General features: G+C 28.3%; 1 long non-coding RNA gene across 1 annotated transcript; it reads right to left on the minus strand.

The window, feature by feature from the left end:
* Positions 1 to 532: 532 nt before the first annotated feature.
* On the minus strand, positions 533 to 25830 carry LOC143243118 (uncharacterized). Its single transcript, XR_013023915.1, has 3 exons — positions 25726 to 25830; positions 8470 to 8587; positions 533 to 3675 (listed from the first exon to the last, which is right to left on the minus strand). It is a non-coding gene; the product is annotated as an uncharacterized LOC143243118 (long non-coding RNA).
* Between the last annotated feature and the right edge of the window lie 170 nt (positions 25831 to 26000).

The following is a 26000-nucleotide window of genomic DNA, read 5'->3' on the forward strand; positions in this document are numbered from 1 at the left end:
CAAGATCGTATGCGTCATTCGAGATGCAAGATAGCCTTGTAATTTTCATATGAAACATCGATGAACCCTGGGTTGTGATGCCATTTGTCTTATAAAAGCCAGAACTGGATTAGCTGCTAAATCTTGAACGAAATGAAACATGACGTCATAGCTGGAACTGGTCCAAATTTGAAACACTGTGATGCAATTAGATGCAGTATCAATTGTTTCAATTTCAAAGTATATTTATATGAAGATAACTATATATTTATGACAATTATAATTGGTAATTGTTAGGTAAGGTTAGGTTCATTTTTTTTATAATTACACAAACTTGGTACCGAAATGAGCTCTATGACGTCATACGCCCTTATGACGTCATGTTTCAATTTGTTCGAGATTTAGACGCACATCAGATCTGGCTTAATATTTTGTTATTTGATTTAACATTTCTGTTAAAAAATGTAAACATAATAGGTTACCACTTTCCTTTAGAAAACATATTATTCTAGCGGCCTAGCATTTTATCCACAATTTTTTTTTCTGACTTCGTTATGGCAACATTGATCTTAGGTCAGCATGTCATTGTAAGATGATAAAACTCAAGTGCTTGAACGAGTTTTAATTAAGAAGCTATTTTGTTCCATGAAAATACTTTTGAAGTGCCAAAAGTATAAGAATACATTTTTAGAGAAACTAATAATTAGTTGTCACTCTTATAATGGGTAAGTGGTTGAATATCAGTAATAAATCTGATACGAGTAAAAATCTTCCTAGGCCTAGGCCTAATACGAATTCATCAACGCAGGGTGATGAAACAAGAAGAGAAAGTGTGATGAAAGTTTTATTGAATATGGTTTTAAATGAACAGATAATGAAGATGGACCTAGTGGGTTGTGTATTGAATGTAGAACAGTCTTGAGTAACAGTAGTTTGCATCCAGCAAAGTTAAAACGGCATCTAGAAACCAAACACTCTGAATTAAAAATTCCAACTAAATGCAAGAAAAGCTACATTTCGTTCGTTTGTCCATCAGAACAACAAAGGTACTCTTATTGTTTCATATCGTGTTAGTTAACGGATTGCGAAAGATTTGATAAAACCAAGCGCAAAAGATTTGGTAGAGTGCACGATTGATGAGAAATTTCTTAAAAACGTTAACTCTGTGCCTCTTTTTGACAACTCGGTTTCTCAAAGAATCAAGGATATGTGAAGATGCAAAAGTTTCAGTCTTGCAGCACATATCTGATTTGTGTACAACTAGTGGGGAGTACTTCCCTCCTCACTTAGAAAAATTACTGTGGATTCAAAATCCCTTTGTTGACTTTGCAAATACCAACGATTTGCCTTTGAAAAAAGAAAGAACAACTTATAGAAATTTAAACTGATTACACCCTAAGAACAAACTTTCAACGGGGAAAAAAAATCACAAAACAAGTGACAGAGCTTTGAAAATTTCGATGCGTTTTCCAACAACATATATTTGTGAGCAAACATTTTCACTGTATACAGCTACAAAGACTAAATTTAGAAACAGGCTAAATATTGAAGATAATTTGCGCTTACAGGTAACACCTATAACTCCAAATATTAAACTACTTTGTGAACAAAAGCAAATCAATTCGAGCCACTAAGAAATAAATAAGTACACTGTATCATAGTTTATATACTTTAGTAATTGCCTAGTCTGTCAAAATATCAGTTTTTGGTTTAGTCATGGCCTAGCTTGTCATAATATCATAGTTTTGTTGTTTAGTAATAACTTAGCTTGTCATAATATCATAGTTTTTGTTTGTTTAGTAATGGATTGACTTGTCACAATCATGTTTTACATTCTTTAGCAACGGTCTAACTTGTCAAATATAATAAATAAAACAGGTGAAACATTATTGGGCTAATTGCTCAGGATATAGCATTTTTTCTTTATGAAATATTAGCTTATCACAACATCGTATTATTATCTAATGATGATCTAGTTTGTCGTTTTGTGTTCTTTTAGGGTGCAGTTTTGAGGTTATGAGCGAGTTCCTCAATAAAAGTAAATAAGTGAAAATATATATTGTTTCAAACTCACAGAACGACATCCTTGATCTAAAATGTTTAAACAGATTTATACATTGATCATAAAACTGGTACTGTTCCTGATCAAAGTGATGGAATCATTTTTGGAGGACTCAAACAGGCGTCGCTGACAAGTCTTACATAGATTTCATTGTGATATAGCATATTTAAAACTTTGTTGTTCAATAGGTATACAAATGATGGGTAATTTAACATTTCGACAGTCAGAAACAAGTATCACCATTATTTAAAACTGTTTTAGAAAATAAACAAAATAGACATGTTACGTTACAATAAGATTACAGTATTTACAGCACAAAATCAGTTTGAAAACTGATTACATTAAGTTATTTTGAACATATAATAATGGAAAAAGTTTAAAGCAACGAGCGCGGGTCTTTTCTAGCACTTGACATATACCATAGTGAAGGTAACCAATAGCTGCAAGAAACAAAACTATCAAATAACGTTTCAAAATACCTCTCAAGCTGCTTCTAATGGATACAACTCTTCTCAGTATTGAATTTGTCTTTTCAAGCAATAAGATTGTGTACATTGTATGCCAAATTCCCTAGTAAATTTGTGATGTTTCAAAAACAGTAAAATGTTTTTAAAAATTTAATGAATCACAAGAAAAGGTACTTGGAAGTTTTTGGAAGGGGAAGTCCACTTTGTGGAAACATTCAGTTATTAACATTGTAATAAACTTATTTAATATAATAAGCCCATAAGTACTTGAGCATTGCCTTAGCATGTCAGTATAGGTTTAATTATGCTAAGTAAAACAAAGTTATTTCTAATCATTTCGATTTTTGTTTTGTTTATTTCATTCATTCAAGGAAATCAAGTGAAAATCTGGTTTTTATGGGACTTGATGAAAATCGGCTGTAATATGTTTTATGGGACTAGGTGTAAACCGGTGGTATATGTTTTCATGGGCTTGATATAATCCAGTAGTACTAACAACTACACGATTTTCTGTCTTTCGGTTGAAAATTCGTCAACTTTCCTATAATAGGAATCTTATCAGTTAACGAATTTCTTTAAAATTGGTTTCAAATCTAACCAGCTCGCTGTGTCCATCACAGTAGGTCGTGAAAAGGTTGGATAATAACAAGGCTACCAAGGAAATAGTTCCTCCTATACAGAAGACAATTAACCCTGTTCCTTTACATATATCAAGATTTTCATTGAAAACCAACGCCGAGCGATCTATAATTTCAAAATCTGCTTGGAAGCCAACAACTACACGTCTTTGAGGAAGGAAGTAGCCAAGTAGAAGCAGAATTAAGCCTAAAATAAGTAAGACAAGGCCAGTGGAAAAGATTATCTTCCAGAATGTAGCTTTGTTACATCTGTTTTTTTGGTCGGTCAAGAACTGATAGTTATACTCATCAAACTCTTCATAAATATCAGGAGTTTTCACCGTCAAATCTTCATAAAAATTATTTAGATATGACCTAACGCCAAAAAAAAACGCCATAATCCTGTTCCTTACTTACTGACTCACATGATTCAGATTTTCCTGAGTCATGTCGACCTGTTTCCCAATGATACTCTACTGCCATCTGTACCTTATGTTGTTCGTTTTCGTTTACATTTTGCCCTTGTGGTTCCGTTCCTTCGTAGTCCACACTATAATTATAAAATAAAGTAATTCGATTACAAAACACTTTTAAAATACATAATAATCTGGACATGAACAATTATTATTATAACAAAGTAAACAATCATGTAACAAATAACATAGAACTATATAAACCACATTTTCCAGTCAACATTATTAACAGCAACACTAATAACACATATGACTACAATACTCTATTACTCACCAAAAAAACACACTAACTGAACTCAAACAAGCAATCAAAATTCAAAACACAAAGCACCGGGAAATAATGGAATATAAACAATTCTTCTCAGAAAAGGCACTCCAAAATTATTTGACCACCAATTAGCTGTATTTAATTTATCTTTATACTCTGGATACGGCCCAGTTTCTTGGAAGCAAGTTAATATTTTAATGTTCTACAAAGAAGAAAAACCAGCTAATAAACCAAACAGTTATCGACCAATCAGCCTGATCAACTATGTAGGCAAAATTCTTGAAAGAATAATAAGTAATAGACTCTCCACATTTTTGGAGATGATTTCAAAATTATCAGTGGAATAAAACGGATTTAGAAAATATAGACAAACAACAGATCACTTAATTAAATTAACTTAGACAAACAACATATCACTTAATTATATTAACGGAAACAATAATAAACATTTTTATTAAAAAAGAATGAACTGTCGCGTGTTTCTTCGATATCGAGAAAGCATTCGACACTGTATGGCACGATGGTCTTCGATTTCGTATGAATGAAGTAGGACTACCGTGTGGAATTATTAATGCGCTGGTTATCTAACTTTTTGGAAAATAGAAAATGTAGAATAAACGTAGAGGGAACTTTCTCGGAGTTCTTCACTCCAGAAGCTGGAGTTCCTCAAGGAGGGGTGGTTAGTCCTATTCTCTTCATCATGTATGTAAATAATATGCCACTTAAAGACCCAAATCATGGATACTCGTCACAGTTCACTGATGATGTAACAATTTGGAAAAGTTCCCTTACACCCGAAATAGTAGCCACTAACTTACAACCACAACTAAATGGATTATGTGAATATTGTGAAAAATATAGAATCAAAATAAACACAGCAAAGACACAATTAGTGATATTTTCAAACTCAACAAAACATCAAAAAGTTCAATCACAGATCTACATGAACGAAGAGCTTCTCCAAACTGTTACATCTGCAAAATTTCTAGGACTAACATATTATTGCAAACTTACCTGGACAAAACATGTAAATTTGGCGAAGAACAAACTATGCTAGGAGTCTAACTGGTAAAAACTACGGAACAACACGAGAAAACATTAAAATATACAAGACATACATTAGACCAGTAATAGACTATGCAGCTCCTGCATGGATCATTATAAGTGAAAAACAAATACAAACCAAACTCCAAACATTACAAAATACACTAATTACATCAGCATACAGAGTACAAACCACTTCCTTAAAGTTCATGCACAATTACTCAAACACACAAACAATACCAGATAGACTTCTACATAGTACGATAAAATATTTTGATAAAAATTGGCAAAAAAATGAGTTGTTATGCGAACTAGACAGATATTGCATATATGATGCTGAGAGACCTAAACACCTCTCCCCGTTAAATTTGTACATTAGATCTTCAAGATAAAATCAAATTTAAAATAATAATAATAAAATAGTGCTAAAATAAAACAAACCACCTACGTTCTAGACTTATTAAAAAGGAAAGAAAGAACAATATACATGGACATTGCCCTGTAAAAGGCCTGAGTTAGAGTTATGCTCATCACTCTGGCCCTCTGTATTTACTTTATATATATTAATAAGTCCACTCAAACAATGTAAAGGAAGGAGGAAGAGGTCTAGTGTACCTGACCCTCCTGGACATACAAATATATATTCTCAAACATTTAGAGAGAGAGCAAGTATTGTAAATCTCGCAGAAAACAAAATTGGGATGAATGCTCCCCCTCTGCTAATCTCGTTTATGGAGTTAGTACTAAGTGAGGTTCTAACAAAGTAGTAAGTGATTATTAAATATAACAAAGAATGTCCGAAAGCTGGTTAACTACAATTAAAGTACGTTTTGGACCAGGATATTTAGCAAGAGAGGTTATTAATTTTTTTTAAACAAATAACAAATGCGTGAAATAATAATTAGAAACTGACAGTAGATATGTTTATCGATAGAATAAAAACATACTGAAGCTCCTTATGAAAATGAGAGACGTAGAAAGTATAGTGAAGAAGACTTAAATCATGGCTAAGGTAAAACTAAAGTGGATTTTCCGTTTTGCTACTGTGCCGGATAAAAGTTTGTTTGTTTTGAATTTCGCACAAAGGTACACGAGGGTTATCTACGCTAGCCGTCCCTAATTTAGCAGTGTAAGACAAGAAGTGTTTGTGTTTTTACTATAGCAAAGCTACATAGGGCTATAACAGAGTCTACTAAGGAGAACTCTTGATTTTAGCGTTGTAAATCTGTAGACTTACCTCTGAACTAGTGGGGGGGGGGGCAAGACAAGAAGAAAGGCAGCTAATAATCATCACCCACCTCTACCTCTAAGGCTACTCTTTTAGCAACGAATAGTGGGATTGAATGTCACAATATAATGCTCCCACGTCTGAAAGGATGAACATGTTTAGTTTCACGGGATTTAAGCCCTCAACCCTTAGAATAGTGGTGGAGAGCCCTAAGTACCTGGCAATCACATAAACACAGTATATTAAAACTTTAGTATGGATTTTCCGTTTTAGTGTTAAATCAGAGAAAACTAGAAACTGTTGCATCTACAAGGAAACTTTAACCCAGACTTTAAAACACTGAATCACAAAAACAATAAATGTACCCTCATGGTGACGTTACGTGTGAGAAATTTTGACTATAACATTTAGCTCCAAACCTGTGATAGTGTTATTAGAAGAAGCATAGTAATGTTAAATATACAATGTCATTATTATTGTTTGTTTTTTTCACGTGATAAGTGTATGACTTTTTACAAACTTAAAGTAGATAAATATTAGGTTGAGGAATAATTCGTGAGCGTTTTTAAATAATTTCATTCAAGCATTACATGCAAGACTATACAATACTTCAATGCATGAACACATTACACCCAAAACATTTATTATGATACTTTATTTCATGTAATACCTAGGTATATAGTATGCATTGTTGTAAACGAAATTGCAAGAAATTAAATGCGAAAAGCAGATGGTGTCGAAAATGCTCGATTTTTTCCACTTGACATTCCATTTAATGAGCTGAAAATGAAAGCAAAAATTAAAGACATATGAAAATCAAACACACCATCTATTAGAGCAAAAAATTATCTACCAAATGACATGAAATATTTTGCTAAAGCGTTTAATTTATGAATATATTTTTTTAACTTGAAAAAACGCTCACGAATTATTCCTCAACCCAATAAATATATTAATACATATCGGAAAAAACTTCATTTCTTGTTACGTTACGGGCAGACGTCATTTCGCCAGGCAGCACATACTATGTTATACAAAAGTTAGATCCTAGTCCTAGGACTGAATCTGAACAAACTGAGAAGCCCAAACTTTAGAATTAATATTTCACTTTACTGTCCAGTTACAGGAATACTAGAAACGTGAAATTTAGAGTGAACTCGCCATTTTGCACGGAGCGAAATTGAAAACAAAGTGTAACAGGCCTAGCGAAAGTCATCTGTCCAAACATATAACAAGTGATAAACCTTTCATATTCGACGTATGAGTTAACTTTTTCTGAATTGTTCATTTTCATGTTCTTGTGGAAGAATATTTAAACAAAAATGTGGTTGTACTGAAATTAAATTCATATTTTTGTCTATCTTGTCGTTCGTTTTGATAAACAAATGTTCGTCATGAAACTTGAACTGTAATAAACTTATCAAATATATTTTTCTCTCTCTCTTGTAAATGTTTTTATAATAAATTAGGATTTTGTCATCACAATAATTTTTTGCTTCCCAGTTGTTCAGCGGTAAATGTGAAGTCTTACAACGATAAAACTAGATTTGGAAACACGTGGTGGATACAGTACGTCGCGTAGATTAATAGCAAACAGAGATTTATAGTTTTGTTTTGGAATTTCGCACAAAGCTACTCGAGGGCTATCTGTGCTAGCCGTCCCTAATTTAGCAGTGTAAGACTAGAGGGAAGGCAGCTAGTCTACACCACCCACCGCCAACTCTTGGGCTACTCTTTTACCAACGAAAAGTGGGATTGACCGTCACATTATAACGTCCCCACGGCTGGGAGGGCGAGCATGTTTGGCGCGACTCGGGCGCGAACCCGCGACCCTCAGATTACGAGTCGCACGCCTTACGCGCTTGGCCATGCCAGGTCCGAATTTATAGTTTGCAAGAAGTGAATTACGACCTCTTACCAGTAAGCACCCTAATGGTGGCACAGCAGCATTTCTGCAGACTCACATCGCTAAAAGCCGGGTTTCGATACCCGTGGTAGGCAGAGCACAGATAGCATATTGTGTAGCTTTGTGCTTAATTCTAAACAAACAAAATTCTACCAGCAAATCAAATTTAACAGTTTTGAAAATTGGTGACATAAAAAGTAGTATTAGAACAGGTTTTTGCATTTTGTTAAATAGCATTTGGTGGACTTAAACGTAATTGATTTAGACACAAAAACAACACAATAGATTACACCAGTCAAGGCTCTAGCCATTCGAGTGAAGTTTGTGCTCATACCAATATGTCACTATAATTAATATTTACTTTGATAACGTTTTTTCTTGATTTCAAATATAATAAAAAAGTATATTTAAGATTTAGACAATACCAGGCCAGTTTCTTCGTTTGAATCTTCGTCATGGTTCAGCGGAAGATAAACTGTTTCCATTTCTAAGCATCATACCGCATTGGTTATAAGTGTTTCTTACAGGTGACAAACATCAGAGCTACAAAATAATTAAATTATCAGAAACAATAACAAAGAGAAAACATTTGTCTAGTGCAAAACTAGACAAAAAAAAATTCAGAAAAAAGAAAAGACATGAGATAAGAAGAACAATGAAACATATAACATATAATAATAAGAACAATGAAACATATAACAGATATAATAATAAGAACAATGAAACATATAACAGATATAATAATAAGAACAATGAAACATATAATAGATATAATAAGAACAATGAAACATATAACAGATATAATAATAAGAACAATGAAACATATAACAGATATAATAATAAGAACAATGAAACATATAACAGATATAATAATAAGAACAATGAAACATATAATAGATATAATAAGAACAATGAAACATATAACAGATATAATAATAAGAACAATGAAACATATAATAGATATAATAATAAGAACAATGAAACATATAATAAATATAATAAGAACAATGAAACATATAACAGATATAATAATAAGAACAATGAAACATATAATAGATATAATAATAAGAACAATGAAACATATAATAGATATAATAAGAACAATGAAACATATAATAGATATAATAAGAACAATGAAACATATAACAGATATAATAAGAAGAACAATGAAACATATAATAGATATAATAATAAGAACAATGAAACATATAATAGATATAATAAGAACAATGAAACATATAAAAAATATAATAAGAAGAACAATGAAATATATAATAGATATAATAATAAGAACAATGAAACATATAATAGATATAATAATAACAATGAAACATATAACAGATATAATAAGAAGAACAATGAAACATATAATAGATATAATAATAAGAACAATGAAACATATAATAAATATAATAAGAACAATGAAACATATAACAGATATAATAATAAGAACAATGAAACATATAATAGATATAATAATAAGAACAATGAAACATATAATAGATATAATAAGAACAATGAAACATATAATAGATATAATAAGAACAATGAAACATATAACAGATATAATAAGAAGAACAATGAAACATATAATAGATATAATAATAAGAACAATGAAACATATAATAGATATAATAAGAACAATGAAACATATAAAAAAAATAATAAGAAGAACAATGAAACATATAATAGATATAATAATAAGAACAATGAAACATATAATAGATATAATAATAACAATGAAACATATAACAGATATAATAATAAGAACAATGAAACATATAATAGATATAATAATAAGAACAATGAAACATATAACAGATATAATAATAAGAACAATGAAACTTATAACAGATATAATAATAAGAACAATGAAACATATAATAGATATAATAATAAGAACAATGAAACATATAACAGATATAATAATAAGAACAATGAAACATATAATAGATATAATAATAAGAACAATAAAACATATTATAGATATAATAATAAGAACAATGAAACATATAACAGATATAATAATAAGAACAATGAAACATATAATAGATATAATAAGAATAACGAAACATATAATAGATATAATAATAAGAACAATGAAACATATAATAGATATAATAAGAACAACGAAACATATAACAGATATAATAAGAACAACAAAACATATAATAAATATAATAAGAAGAACAATAAAACATATAACAGATATAATAAGAAACAATGAAACATATAACGGATATAATAAGAAACAATGAAACATATAAACAGAAAGACACATGAGATATAATAACAACAATGAAACATATAAAAAGAAAGACACATGAGATATAATAAGAAAAACAATGAAACATATAATAGTTATAATGAGAAGAACAATGAAACATATAATAAAACAAAACTAGATCACTATTAACAGACAAATAACTATACAACCGAACATATTGTTTGAGTAGTTGAAGAAATACACATATATATATATATGTACAAGGAATTTTAAAACTAGATAGAGAAGAAGCCTAATTAGGAATAATATATATATATATATATACTCATATTAGTTTGTTATAAAACGTAAAAGCAAAATAAACAAAAACGCTGTACTAATTGAAAATATCCCAAAGTATAAGTTATAATGTGAAACTATAAAATGTACCCTAGGTTTTGGAGGTGACTGGAAACTAGAACCCATATTGTGGTGGGGATACACCGTTTATGAGTCTTAACATCCATTCGCCAGTATCACATAATAAATAAAAAGAGTAACAATCAATACAGAAATAGTTTGTTTTTTTATTTTTTGAATTTCGTACAAAGCTACTCGAGAGCTATTTGTGCTAGCCGTCTCTAATTTAGGAGTGTAAGACTAAAGGGAAGGCAGCTAGTCATCACCACCCACCGCCAACTCTTGGGCTACTCTTTTGCCAACGAATAGTGGGATTGACCGTCACATTATAACAACGCCCCCCACGACTGAAAGGGCGAGCATGTTTGGCGCGACGGGGATGCGAACCCGCGACCCTCAGATTACGAGTCGTACGCCTTAACACGCTTGGCCATGCCGGGCCCTACAGAAATAGAAATTAGGAGAGCGAGATGTGGGTGTTCAAGTCCACAACTATCATGTTCCAAACAAGCCTTTATAGAAGGCAAGGTGTACATCCGCATAAAGTAGTCCCAATTTGTTAAATGACCTTATTCATAATTAAAAATAGTTATTAGAAATGTTAAATAAAAATTTTCTAATTTTTTATTCCTTTATATTTGTTTAACAAATTCTCATATTTGTTACAGAATAGTTTAAAAATTTAACTTAAAGTTTCTTTATTAAATCCATTCACTATTAATTTCTGTGTCAGTATTTCAACATAACTGATAAAATATTGTAATTTATGACAAATTTTACAATATCTGATGACTGCAAAGTTACAGTGCTTATAACAGAACGGTTCGGTACATTACTATTAAAAGAGGGTAAACCATAAATTGGAAAGGCAAAATATTTTCTTTTATTAGAAATATTTGCATTGATATCCTTACCAATTATTTTAATTTCTAAATATAAATAATATATTTTTGTATTAGATATTGAAGTATTTTCAATTTATAATTCTGCTGGATAAACAGTGATAACAACATTAGTTATTTCAGGATTATTTATACTAATTAAATCATCTATATATCTGTAAGGTAATGTAAATATATCTGCATTTGTGTAGTTTTCAACGAATATATTCTCATAATAGTAAAAGGATAAATATGTTATACAAGTAGAATAGTTAACTCCTATTGGAATTCGTATTATTTGTTTAAAAACTTGTTTATTGAAAATCATATAATTATTATAAATGCAGGAAGTTAATATTTCTTTTACGTTTTTGGAGCTAAATTTTCTTTTTCTCAGTTCTATAAAAGGAAACCAGAATGCTATATTAATGAATTAAAGAAAAAAGATTAAATCTTTTATTGGAGTCATGGTGTACAATATGGTAAAATCAAATGTTTGAATGTAATTTCCTTGTTCACAGTTTTTAGATATTCTAAAATAGGTGGATTATTTTTTATTATCCAAAAAATGTGGTTTTATTATTAACACATATCTGTTATTTTGTCAAGAACATATTAAGTAATTTATTTAATAATAAAGCCAGTCGTTTGATAATTGTTCTTATTGAATTGGAAATAAATCTAAATTTATGTAGTTTGGGAATAGCATAAAGAAACGATAAATCTACATAAGAATTTTGTTTAAAATAAAGATTATTATAATATTTAACGAAATTATTAATTACTGTTTCTTTGAATTGGTTAACAAGTTTAAATGTTTGTGTACAATTGATTTCTTTTATCACAATTATTGTATAAAACATTTTACAAATGATACCAGTGTTACAGTTAGCCTTATCAATAGGAACTACTTTTCTTGCAGTTCTTGTATCGTCTTTTTTAACTGATGAAACGATAAATCTGTTTGGTATTTCTTTAATTTTATACTGGATAATTTTACTTTTATTTTTTAAGTAGATACAACTTTCATTCCAGAAACCATCTAGGCGGATAAGATGTAATATATTTAAGTTTTAAGATATATTAATCAACATTGTTTTCATTATATTTTAGAATATTATTTTTACTACATTTTGTGTCTATTCTGTATTTAGATCCTTTTTTGAGTATTTCAAGTAATATTTTATCTTTTATAATATTCAACTTTCCAGTAACAATATGTTTATGAAAAGTATCAATAAATAAACTATTTTTCCACTCACAAGGGAAGTTATTAACTTAATCTACATTTAGATTAGTTAAATAAAACGTTTATGAATATATGGTATTGGTTTGGTATGAATTTCGCGGAAAGCTACTCGAGGGCTATTTGTGCTAACCCTGCAGCTAGTCATCACCACCCACCACCAACTCTTTTACCAACGAATAGTGGGATTGACCACACCATTATAATATCATATTTTATAATGCCTACAAGTGAGTGTTTGTATGATCGATATTTTATAATGCCTACAAGTGAGTGTTTGTATGAACGATATTTTATAATGCCTACTAGTAAGTGTTTGTATGATCGATATTTTATAATGCCTACAAGTGAGTGTTTGTATGATGGATATTTTATAATGCCTACAAGTAAGTGTTTGTATGATCGATATTTTATAATGCCTACAAGTGAGTGTTTGTATGATGGATATTTTATAATGCCTACAAGTAAGTGTTTGTATGATCGATATTTTATAATGCCTACAAGTGAGCGTTTGTATGATCGATATTTTATAATGCCTACAAGTAAGTGTTTGTATGATCGATATTTTATAATGCCTACAAGTGAGTGTTTGTATGATCGATATTTTATAATGCCTACAAGTGAGTGTTTGTATGATCGATATTTTATAATGCCTACAAGTAAGTGTTTGTATGATCGATATTTTATAATGCCTACAAGTAAGTGTTTGTATGATCGATATTTTATAATGCCTACAAGTGAGTGTTTGTATGATCGATATTTTATAATGCCTACAAGTGAGTGTTTGTATGATCGATATTTTATAATGCCTACAAGTAAGTGTTTGTATGATCGATATTTTATAATGCCTACAAGTGAGTGTTTGTATGATCGATATTTTATAATGCCTACAAGTGAGTGTTTGAATGATCGATATTTTATAATGTCTACAAGTGAGTGTTTGAATGATCGATATTTTATAATGCCTACAAGTGAGTGTTTGTATGATCGATATTTTATAATGCCTACAAGTAAGTGTTTGTGTGATCGATATTTTATAATGCCTACAAGTAAGTGTTTGTATGATCGATATTTTATAATGCCTACAAGTAAGTGTTTGTATGATCGATATTTTATAATGCCTACAAGTAAGTGTTTGTGTGATCATTTAGAAAATCACCTTTATTACATTAATTAATACTTTTATTTTGGGAATATTAAATTGGTAAATCCTTTAACAAAATAATGTACATACACTAACACTAGCATAAAAACTATTATCCAGATAACTATAAAATTATGAAAAATTCACTCATTTTTATTAATTAATTTCTTTACCTCTTGTCTTCTGATTTTTATGAGAAAAAATTAGAAGTACAATAATCATTATTCAAGTTTAAAGCAGTAGAATTATTAAAATATTGGTTTTATCCATAAGAATATAATGTTCCTAGCTTCAAAATGTAGAAGTTTTCTCGTTGAAGTCTATTGGTGCCTTCATTAACAATTTCTCATATTGTCATCTTAACAGAGGTAAAAGGATGAACCCTGAAATGTTTTAATTCTATATAATTCATTTAATTGTTTTTAACTTGAGATCTATGTGAATTTATACGTATATGCAATGCGTGTGAAGTTCGACCCACATATTCCATTTTACATTTAGTACATGTTAATAGATAAATTACATTTTTGATTTTACGAAATAAATTTGTGTAAGTAATAGGGTGAAACGTATTTAGAGCAGGACATGTGAGGCATCTTTTGTTATAAAATTTATAACAATATAATTACTATAATCAGCTCACTAGGCTTAATTATAGTTTCACAATATCCCATTAGTTAAGGTTATGACACTTAACTTCCTAAACATTGAACAATGTAATGGAAAGAGTGACATAGTCAGCGACAATTCACACACATTGAATAAATGTTAGTGAAAACGGATAGGGTCATTTTACAACTTGGCACTACTTTATGCGGAAATGTGTGCATCCGCATAAAGTAGTGCAAAGTTATTAAATTTCCTTATTAAATGAACTTATTTACCCTAAATGATAGTAACTTATTTCCTTTTTCTTATTTTTACATTAGTTAAGTTTTATTATTCTTTTCTTCTTTATTTTGGAGAGCAGTCGCTTTCTCACAACTATTTGCAGGCAGTGAAGGGCGGTATAGATAGATGTGGGACGTTGTGAGCTCGAGCACCCACATTTCATCCTCCGAATTTCTGTTTCTATATCGATCTACTCTTTTATTTCTTATGTAAGACTGGCGAATGGATGTTAAGACTGATAGACGGTGTATCCCCACCGCAATACGGTCCTAGTGTCGCAGTCATTTCAAAACCGATGGTACATTTTATAATCCCACATTATAACTCGTACCCCGGGGTCTTTTCAATTATTGAAGCGTTTATTGTTTAATTTATTATTGTTTCAGCTTGTTTTTTAAGTTAGAACAAACTAATATAAATAAAATTTAACACAGTCTTTCCTTGTGATTTTACTTGTTTAACTTCATTAAAATGTATTCATTTTCACTAAAATAATATACTTACTTCGATTAGTAGTTGAACAAGTAAATTAAAACAGGTAACTGTACACGTATGTACACTTAAATACATCGTTAATTAGACATGTAAATGAAAACAATAAAGAATGACAGATTGGTAAAAGGTAAATGGGTAATTGGTTGTTTGTGTAGAATAGCAGTCTCTAAAAACTGTCCCTAATCTTGAACTTAGAGTTGTGTACCATACATAGCTACAGAGGAGCTATCTCTACATATTGTCCCCAATCTTGAACTTGTAGAGTTTTGTATCATACATAGCTACACAGGAGCTGTCTCAACATATTGTCTCTAATCTTGAACTTGTGGAGTTTTGTATCATACATAGCTACACAGGAGCTGTCTCTACATATTGTCCCCAATCTTGAATTTGTAGAGTTTTGTATCATACATAGCTACACAGGAGCTGTCTCTACATATTGTCCCCAATCTTGAACTTGTAGAGTTTTGTATCATACATAGCTACACAGGAGCTGTCTCAACATATTGTCCCTAATCTTGAACTTGTGGAGTTTTGTATCATACATAGCTACACAGGAGCTGTCTCTACATATTGTCCCCAATCTTGAATTTGTAGAGTTTTGTATCATACATAGCTACACAGGAGCTGTCTCAACATATTGTCTCTAATCTTGAACTTGTGGAGGTTTGTATCATACATAGCTACACAGGAGCTGTCTCAACATATTGTCCCTAATCTTGAACTTATAGCGGAAAGACATGTAGTCAACTGCACCTACCCCCAATTCTTGATACAAGAGTATAGTCTGACATTCTCTCACTTACACCTAAAGAGCAAGTTTTCGTTGCTATGGTTCTAAGATTTACAGTTCGGTCGTATAAGCATAAAATATTTTATACGTAAGACCAATAAATGTGTGTAAATATAGATGGAATGGAGAAGACTTAAAACAGGCAAACAATTTAACAGAGTAATATACGACTTAATATTCTTTATTCAGGTCCTTTATCTCGCTACTAACAACTGATGTAGGGTTAAACCTCTTGATGATATCAACTGGAATGATCGAAGTAGCTTTATAACGTTAGCTGTACAGTGTCATCATCTCTCTGTAGGATGGTGGAGTCTTGTTCTACCCACTAGAACCAACATTCATTATGATTTTAAGTACTTCAACTGACATCGTATATAACATATCATGATGTAAAAACATAGATTAAAATCTTATCCAAAGCGTCGAGATGTAAATCTTAATGTACCCAGATATAAACCAAGACATCATGGAGCAAAATAAGTAAAGATGTAGAAACCTACACTGACATCTCATTTAATACTTTACCAGGTAAAAAAACCAAGACTAACATATTACCGTGTACGTTACAATGTAAAAAGTTGAACTAATATTAAATACGTTACAAAGTAAAAAGTTGAACTAATACGTTACAATGTAAAAAGTTGAACTAATACGTTACAATGTAAAAAGTTGAACTAATACGTTACAATGTAAAAAGTTGAACTAATACATTACAATGTAAAAAGTTGAACTAATATCTAATACGTTACAATGTAAAATGTTGAACTAATATTTAATACGTTACAATGTAAAAAGTTGAACTAATATTTAATACATTACAATGTAAAAAGTTGAACTAATATTTAATACATTACAATATAAGAAGTTGAACTAATATCTAATACGTTACAATGTAAAAAGTTGAACTAATACGTTACAATTTAAAAAGTTGAGCTAATATCTAATACACTACAATGTAAAAAGTTGAACTAATATTTAATACGTTACAATGTAAAAAGTTGAACTAATATTTAATACGTTACAATGTAAAATGTTGAACTAATATTTAATACGTTACAATGTAAAAAGTTGAACTAATACGTCACAATGTAAAAAGTTGAACTAATATTTAATACGTTACAATGTAAAAAGTTGAACTAATATTTAATACGTTACAATGTAAAAAGTTGAACTAATACGTCACAATGTAAAAAGTTGAACTAATATTTAATACGTTACAATGTAAAAAGTTGAACTAATACGTTACAATGTAAAAAGTTGAACTAATATCTAATACACTACAATGTAAAAAGTTGAACTAATATTTAATACGTTAAAATGTAAAATGTTGAACTAATATCTAATACGGTACAATGTAAAAAGTTGAACTAATACGTTACAATGTAAAATGTTGAACTAATATTTAATACGTTACAATGTAAAAAGTTGAACTAATATCTAATACACTACAATGTAAAAAGTTGAACTAATATTTAATACGTTACAATGTAAAATGTTGAACTAATATTTAATACGTTACAATGTAAAAAGTTGAACTCATATTTAATACATTACAATGTAAAAAGTTGAACTAATATTTAATACATTACAATATAAGAAGTTGAACTAATATCTAATACGTTACAATGTAAAAAGTTGAACTAATACGTTACAATGTAAAAAGTTGAACTAATATCTAATACACTACAATGTAAAAAGTTGAACTAATATCTAATACATTACAATGTAAAAAGTTGAACTAATATTTAATACATTACAATGTAAAAAGTTGAACTAATATCTAATACACTACAATGTAAAAAGTTGAACTAATATTTAATACGTTAAAATGTAAAATGTTGAACTAATATCTAATACGTTACAATGTAAAAAGTTGAACTAATACGTTACAATGTAAAATGTTGAACTAATATTTAATACGTTACAATGTAAAAAGTTGAACTAATACGTTACAATGTAAAAAGTTGAACTAATATCTAATACACTACAATGTAAAAAGTTGAACTAATATTTAATACGTTACAATGTAAAATGTTGAACTAATATTTAATACGTTACAATGTAAAAAGTTGAACTCATATTTAATACATTACAATGTAAAAGTTGAACTAATATTTAATACATTACAATATAAGAAGTTGAACTAATATCTAATACGTTACAATGTAAAAAGTTGAACTAATATCTAATACACTACAATGTAAAAAGTTGAACTAATATTTAATACGTTACAATGTAAAATGTTGAACTAATATTTAATACGTTACAATGTAAAAAGTTGAACTAATATTTAATACACTACAATGTAAAAAGTTGAACTAATATTTAATACGTTACAATGTAAAATGTTGAACTAATATTTAATACATTACAATGTAAAAAGTTGAACTAATATCTAATACATTACAATGTAAAAAGTTGAACTAATATTTAATACATTACAATGTAAAAAGTTGAACTAATATTTAATACATTACAATGTAAAAAGTTGAACTAATATTTAATACGTTACAATGTAAAAAGTTGAACTAATATTTAATACATTACAATGTAAAAAGTTGAACTAATATCTAATACATTACAATGTAAAAAGTTGAACTAATATTTAATACATTACAATGTAAAAAGTTGAACTAATATCTAATACATTACAATGTAAAAAGTTGAACTAATATTTAATACATTACAATGTAAAAGTTGAACTAATATCTAATACGTTACAATGTAAAAAGTTGAACTAATACGTTACATTGTAAAAAGTTGAACTAATATTTAATACATTACAATGTAAAAAGTTGAACTAATATCTAATACACTACAATGTAAAAAGTTGAACTAATATTTAATACGTTACAATGTAAAATGTTGAACTAATATTTAATACGTTACAATGTAAAAAGTTGAACTAATATTTAATACATTACAATATAAGAAGTTGAACTAATATCTAATACGTTACAATGTAAAAAAGTTGAACTAATATCTAATACACTACAATGTAAAAAAGTTGAACTAATATTTAATACGTTACAATGTAAAATGTTGAACTAATATTTAATACATTACAATGTAAAAAGTTGAACTAATATCTAATACATTACAATGTAAAAGTTGAACTAATATTTAATACATTACAATGTAAAAGTTGAACTAATATTTAATACATTACAATGTAAAAAGTTGAACTAATATTTAATACGTTACAATGTAAAAAGTTGAACTAATATTTAATACATTACAATGTAAAAAAGTTGAACTAATATCTAATACATTACAATGTAAAAGTTGAACTAATATTTAATACATTACAATGTAAAAAGTTGAACTAATATCTAATACATTACAATGTAAAAAAGTTGAACTAATATTTAATACATTACAATGTAAAAAAGTTGAACTAATATCTAATACACTACAATGTAAAAAAGTTGAACTAATATTTAATACGTTAAAATGTAAAATGTTGAACTAATATCTAATACGTTACAATGTAAAAAAGTTGAACTAATACGTTACAATGTAAAATGTTGAACTAATATTTAATACGTTACAATGTAAAAAAGTTGAACTAATACGTTACAATGTAAAAGTTGAACTAATATCTAATACACTACAATGTAAAAAGTTGAACTAATATTTAATACGTTACAATGTAAAATGTTGAACTAATATTTAATACGTTACAATGTAAAAGTTGAACTCATATTTAATACATTACAATGTAAAAAAGTTGAACTAATATTTAATACATTACAATATAAGAAGTTGAACTAATATCTAATACGTTACAATGTAAAAAAAGTTGAACTAATACGTTACAATGTAAAAAAAGTTGAACTAATATCTAATACACTACAATGTAAAAGTTGAACTAATATTTAATACGTTACAATGTAAAATGTTGAACTAATATTTAATACGTTACAATGTAAAAAGTTGAACTAATATTTAATACACTACAATGTAAAAAGTTGAACTAATATTTAATACGTTACAATGTAAAATGTTGAACTAATATTTAATACATTACAATGTAAAAAAGTTGAACTAATATCTAATACATTACAATGTAAAAGTTGAACTAATATTTAATACATTACAATGTAAAAGTTGAACTAATATTTAATACATTACAATGTAAAAGTTGAACTAATATTTAATACGTTACAATGTAAAAAGTTGAACTAATATTTAATACATTACAATGTAAAAAGTTGAACTAATATCTAATACATTACAATGTAAAAAGTTGAACTAATATTTAATACATTACAATGTAAAAAGTTGAACTAATATCTAATACATTACAATGTAAAAAGTTGAACTAATATTTAATACATTACAATGTAAAAAGTTGAACTAATATCTAATACGTTACAATGTAAAAAGTTGAACTAATACGTTACATTGTAAAAAGTTGAACTAATATTTAATACATTACAATGTAAAAAGTTGAACTAATATCTAATACACTACAATGTAAAAAGTTGAACTAATATTTAATACGTTACAATGTAAAATGTTGAACTAATATTTAATACGTTACAATGTAAAAAGTTGAACTAATATTTAATACATTACAATATAAGAAGTTGAACTAATATCTAATACGTTACAATGTAAAAAGTTGAACTAATATCTAATACACTACAATGTAAAAAGTTGAACTAATATTTAATACGTTACAATGTAAAATGTTGAACTAATATTTAATACATTACAATGTAAAAAGTTGAACTAATATCTAATACATTACAATGTAAAAAGTTGAACTAATATTTAATACATTACAATGTAAAAAGTTGAACTAATATTTAATACATTACAATGTAAAAAGTTGAACTAATATTTAATACGTTACAATGTAAAAAGTTGAACTAATATTTAATACATTACAATGTAAAAAGTTGAACTAATATCTAATACATTACAATGTAAAAAGTTGAACTAATATTTAATACATTACAATGTAAAAAGTTGAACTAATATCTAATACACTACAATGTAAAAAGTTGAACTAATATTTAATACGTTAAAATGTAAAATGTTGAACTAATATCTAATACGTTACAATGTAAAAAGTTGAACTAATACGTTACAATGTAAAATGTTGAACTAATATTTAATACGTTACAATGTAAAAAGTTGAACTAATACGTTACAATGTAAAAAGTTGAACTAATATCTAATACACTACAATGTAAAAAGTTGAACTAATATTTAATACGTTACAATGTAAAATGTTGAACTAATATTTAATACGTTACAATGTAAAAAGTTGAACTCATATTTAATACATTACAATGTAAAAAGTTGAACTAATATTTAATACATTACAATATAAGAAGTTGAACTAATATCTAATACGTTACAATGTAAAAGTTGAACTAATACGTTACAATGTAAAAAAGTTGAACTAATATCTAATACACTACAATGTAAAAAGTTGAACTAATATTTAATACGTTACAATGTAAAATGTTGAACTAATATTTAATACGTTACAATGTAAAAGTTGAACTAATATTTAATACACTACAATGTAAAAGTTGAACTAATATTTAATACGTTACAATGTAAAATGTTGAACTAATATTTAATACATTACAATGTAAAAAGTTGAACTAATATTTAATACATTACAATGTAAAAAGTTGAACTAATATTTAATACGTTACAATGTAAAAAGTTGAACTAATATTTAATACATTACAATGTAAAAGTTGAACTAATATCTAATACATTACAATGTAAAAGTTGAACTAATATTTAATACATTACAATGTAAAAGTTGAACTAATATCTAATACATTACAATGTAAAAGTTGAACTAATATTTAATACATTACAATGTAAAAAGTTGAACTAATATCTAATACGTTACAATGTAAAAAGTTGAACTAATACGTTACATTGTAAAAAGTTGAACTAATATTTAATACATTACAATGTAAAAAGTTGAACTAATATCTAATACACTACAATGTAAAAAGTTGAACTAATATTTAATACGTTACAATGTAAAATGTTGAACTAATATTTAATACGTTACAATGTAAAAGTTGAACTAATATTTAATACGTTACAAGATGAAAACCTACACTAACATGTTATCTAATACGACCCGATATAAAATCTCATACTGACATGTTATCTAATACGACCCGATGTAAAATCTCATACTGACATATTATCTAATACGACCCGATGTAAAATCTCATACTAACATGTTATCTAATACGACCCGATGTAAAATCTCATACTAACATGTTATCTAATACGACCCGATGTAAAATCTCATACTGACATGTTATCTAATACGACCCGATGCAAAATCTCATACTGACATGTTATCTAATACGACCCGATGTAAAATCTCATACTGACATGTTATCTTATACGACCCGATGTAAAATCTCATACTAACATGTTATCTAATACGACCCGATGTAAAATCTCATACTGACATCTTATCTAATACGACCCGATGTAAAATCTCATACTAACATATTATCTAATAAGTCACTACGTAAAAGCCTAAAATGAAACCTTATCTAATATGAAACGATGAAAATACCTATATTAAAATCATTTTGAACCTCGAACTGTAAAAAACCTAGATTAGTTAATATTTCTTGATGTAAAACCTTGAATGACATCTTATTTAATACGACAAAAAATATAAACCTAATTTTACACCTCATCTTATACGTCATGACAGAAAAATTTATATTGACATTACAATATGATGTAAGATCCTAGATAGACACTTTATTGTATATATTTTATGATGTAAAACCTAAACTAACATGATGCATGATACGGAAACCTGAACAGATATGTTATGCACTAATTCATGATATAAAATTCCACATTGATATATCATCTAATAGGCCACTATGTAAAAACTTGAATTATATCTGTTCTCATGTGTTACAACGTAAAAACGTTGTTAGAAGTTATATATATAATGCTGATATAAACACCTAGATATAAGTATCATATAACTGTTACGACGTAAAACCTTGATATAAGTATTATGTATATATATATTATGACGTAAACACCGGGACATAAGTATTATATAATACGTTACGACGTGACAATCTTCACTGAATTCTTGTTTAACGAGTCACCATTTAAAACCTAGACTGACAAGTTGTCTTAAATGTGAAAATACAAAGATTTATTATATATTACTTCATGATGTAGGAAACCTACATTCATCTTCTACATGTCACGATGTAAAAAATCTAAATTGTGGTATTATCTAATACATATTATAATATAAAATTTAAAATGACATGATAAAGAACATATATCATCATATAAAAACCTTGACTGATGTCTTATCTAATACATCACGATATAAAAACCTCAATATGTAAAAGATAAAAGACAAGAATGTGGATGTTTGTTTCATGAAAGCCTGGATGTGAAGATAATAAAAGTCAGTATATGGATAATGAAAGTCAGTATACAGATGTTTAGTTGATAAAAACCGGTATATGGACGTGTAGTTGACGAAATTCAACATATGGATGTGTTGTTGATGATAAATAGTATACGGACGTGTTGCAGATGAAAAAACAGTATATGGTTGCGTAGTTGATGAAAGTTATTATATGGTTGTGTAAATGACGAATGTCACCATATGAATGAGAATATGATAAAACAGTACATGAAAGTCAGTAGATGGATAAATAATTGACTAGAAGTATTATATGGATATGTACAAGATGAAACCACTATATCAATGTGTAGATGGCGAAAACCACTATATCGATTTGTAGTTGTTGAAAGTCAGTATGTCGATGTTTAGTTCATGTATGGGTTATTTTAAATCAGTATATTGATGTATAGACGATAACAACCAAAATTATGATGTGTAGCTGATTAAAACAGTATATAGATGTGTAGATAATGAAATACAGTGTGTGTTTATGTATTTGGTGAAAGTTATTATATGGATGTGTAGGTGATGAAATCCAGCATATGAGTGTGTATGAGATAAAATCGGTATATGGATGTATATTTCATGACAACCACTACAAGGACGTATAGTTGGAAAAACCCAATATATATAAATGATGAAATCTCTTTATGAATGTGTAAAAGAGAAAACCCTTATACAGAGATGTAGTTAATGAAAGTCAAAAATTGAGCGTGTGGTTGGTGAAGGTCAATAGATGGATGAATAGTTGATGAAAACTAGCATCTGAAAACATTACATGGATGTGAATAGGGTAAAAAAGTGTGTGGACTTGTATAAGACAAGATCAGTATATGGATGTGTAGATGATGAAATCAAGTATATAGATGTGTAGTTGTAACTAAATGTTAGTTTGAAGCTTTAGTTTTGTTTTGTCTTCCCTCCTCTCTCACAAACATGTGTATTTGAAGTTATTATACTAAATTCAGGTCTGACCAATTACAGCTGTGCTTACTGTCATAGATAAAAAACGGGTTATCAATATGGTACAGAATGGATACTGGTTTTAGTAATTTCTAAGTTTAGTTATTTTTATCATCACACTTTTATATTTACTGACATATCTACACCTAGAATTATTTAATTACTGTTCAACAGTTTAACAATAAAAAATATAGTAAAGCTATACCACAAGAATCGAATTAAACACACCAATAACAACTATTTTATAACAGGTAAAATACACATGACAATAACAACTATGTTATAACAGGTAAAACACACACACCAATAACAATTATGTTATAACAGGTAAAATACACACGACAATAACAACTATTTTATAATAAGTAAAATACACACGGCAATAACAACTATGTTATAACAGGCAAAATACACACGACAATAAGAATTATTTTAAACAAATAAAATACACATACCAATAACAACTATTTTATAATAATTAATATAAGTGTTTTTTTTTTTAAATAAGAAACTCATATTATATGAACAGCTGGTGCACATGAGAAAATAGATAAAAACTTGTTTTCAGTGGCGTCATCAGGGGATCAGGGGAAGGGGTTGGGGTACTTGCACCCCCCAGGCAAAATTAAAAAAAAAGTTGAAACAATTGATAAGAAGTAAATATGAAGAACCTTTTGGTTAAAACAAGTCTTAGTTACTAATCAACGTTAGTAAAACAGTTATTCTAAACACAAATAGCATCTGACCCTTACTTGTCCCCCCGATAAAAATCCCTTTGTTCTTCCATTGAGAAACATATAGCTTCGCCACTGGTTATTTTCATGTAAAGGATTCAATGATAAACTATTGTGAAATATCTAAATAATATAAATCAATGATACCTATTGTGAAATACATAGATGATACAATTCAACAATAGACTATTGTGAAATACCTAGATAATATAATTCAATAATAGATTTATCACATGCTTTAATTCACTGTAGAAATGATCAGATTTTAGTATAACAGACTGTTCATCTAAATCTTCAACAGCAGAAGATATATGGCCATTTATGAAATATTTTTTATATCATGAGAAACAAAACACGAACGACCTAAATATGGAAGGATTAATACATAGAAATATTGTATTAATAAAAAGTATATACTGAAAAGTTTGGCGAGTTTCACAAATGGAACGTACCTTGATTCCATATCATAATGTCTGTCTTGTTACCATAGTTTGTCCAAGTTATGTTCTGCATTTTGATGGGAGACATCCCTTCAACTCCTTGTTCCACACGCCCACGCGACCGCATCGCAATCCTATTATTTTGTTTTGGATGAGCGTGGGAGACTTTTCAGACATGCGTACTTTCATATAATCGATTACATACAAAGTAGTGGCTTCTCAAATGTCAGTGTTTAATACAGATAATTGTGTAAAAATAAAAATCACTAGTTTCATTATAGGTTTTG

Source organism: Tachypleus tridentatus, unplaced genomic scaffold (genome assembly GCF_004210375.1).
Source record: "Tachypleus tridentatus isolate NWPU-2018 unplaced genomic scaffold, ASM421037v1 Hic_cluster_2, whole genome shotgun sequence".
In the NCBI taxonomy this organism is placed as follows: Eukaryota; Metazoa; Arthropoda; class Merostomata; order Xiphosura; family Limulidae; genus Tachypleus; species Tachypleus tridentatus.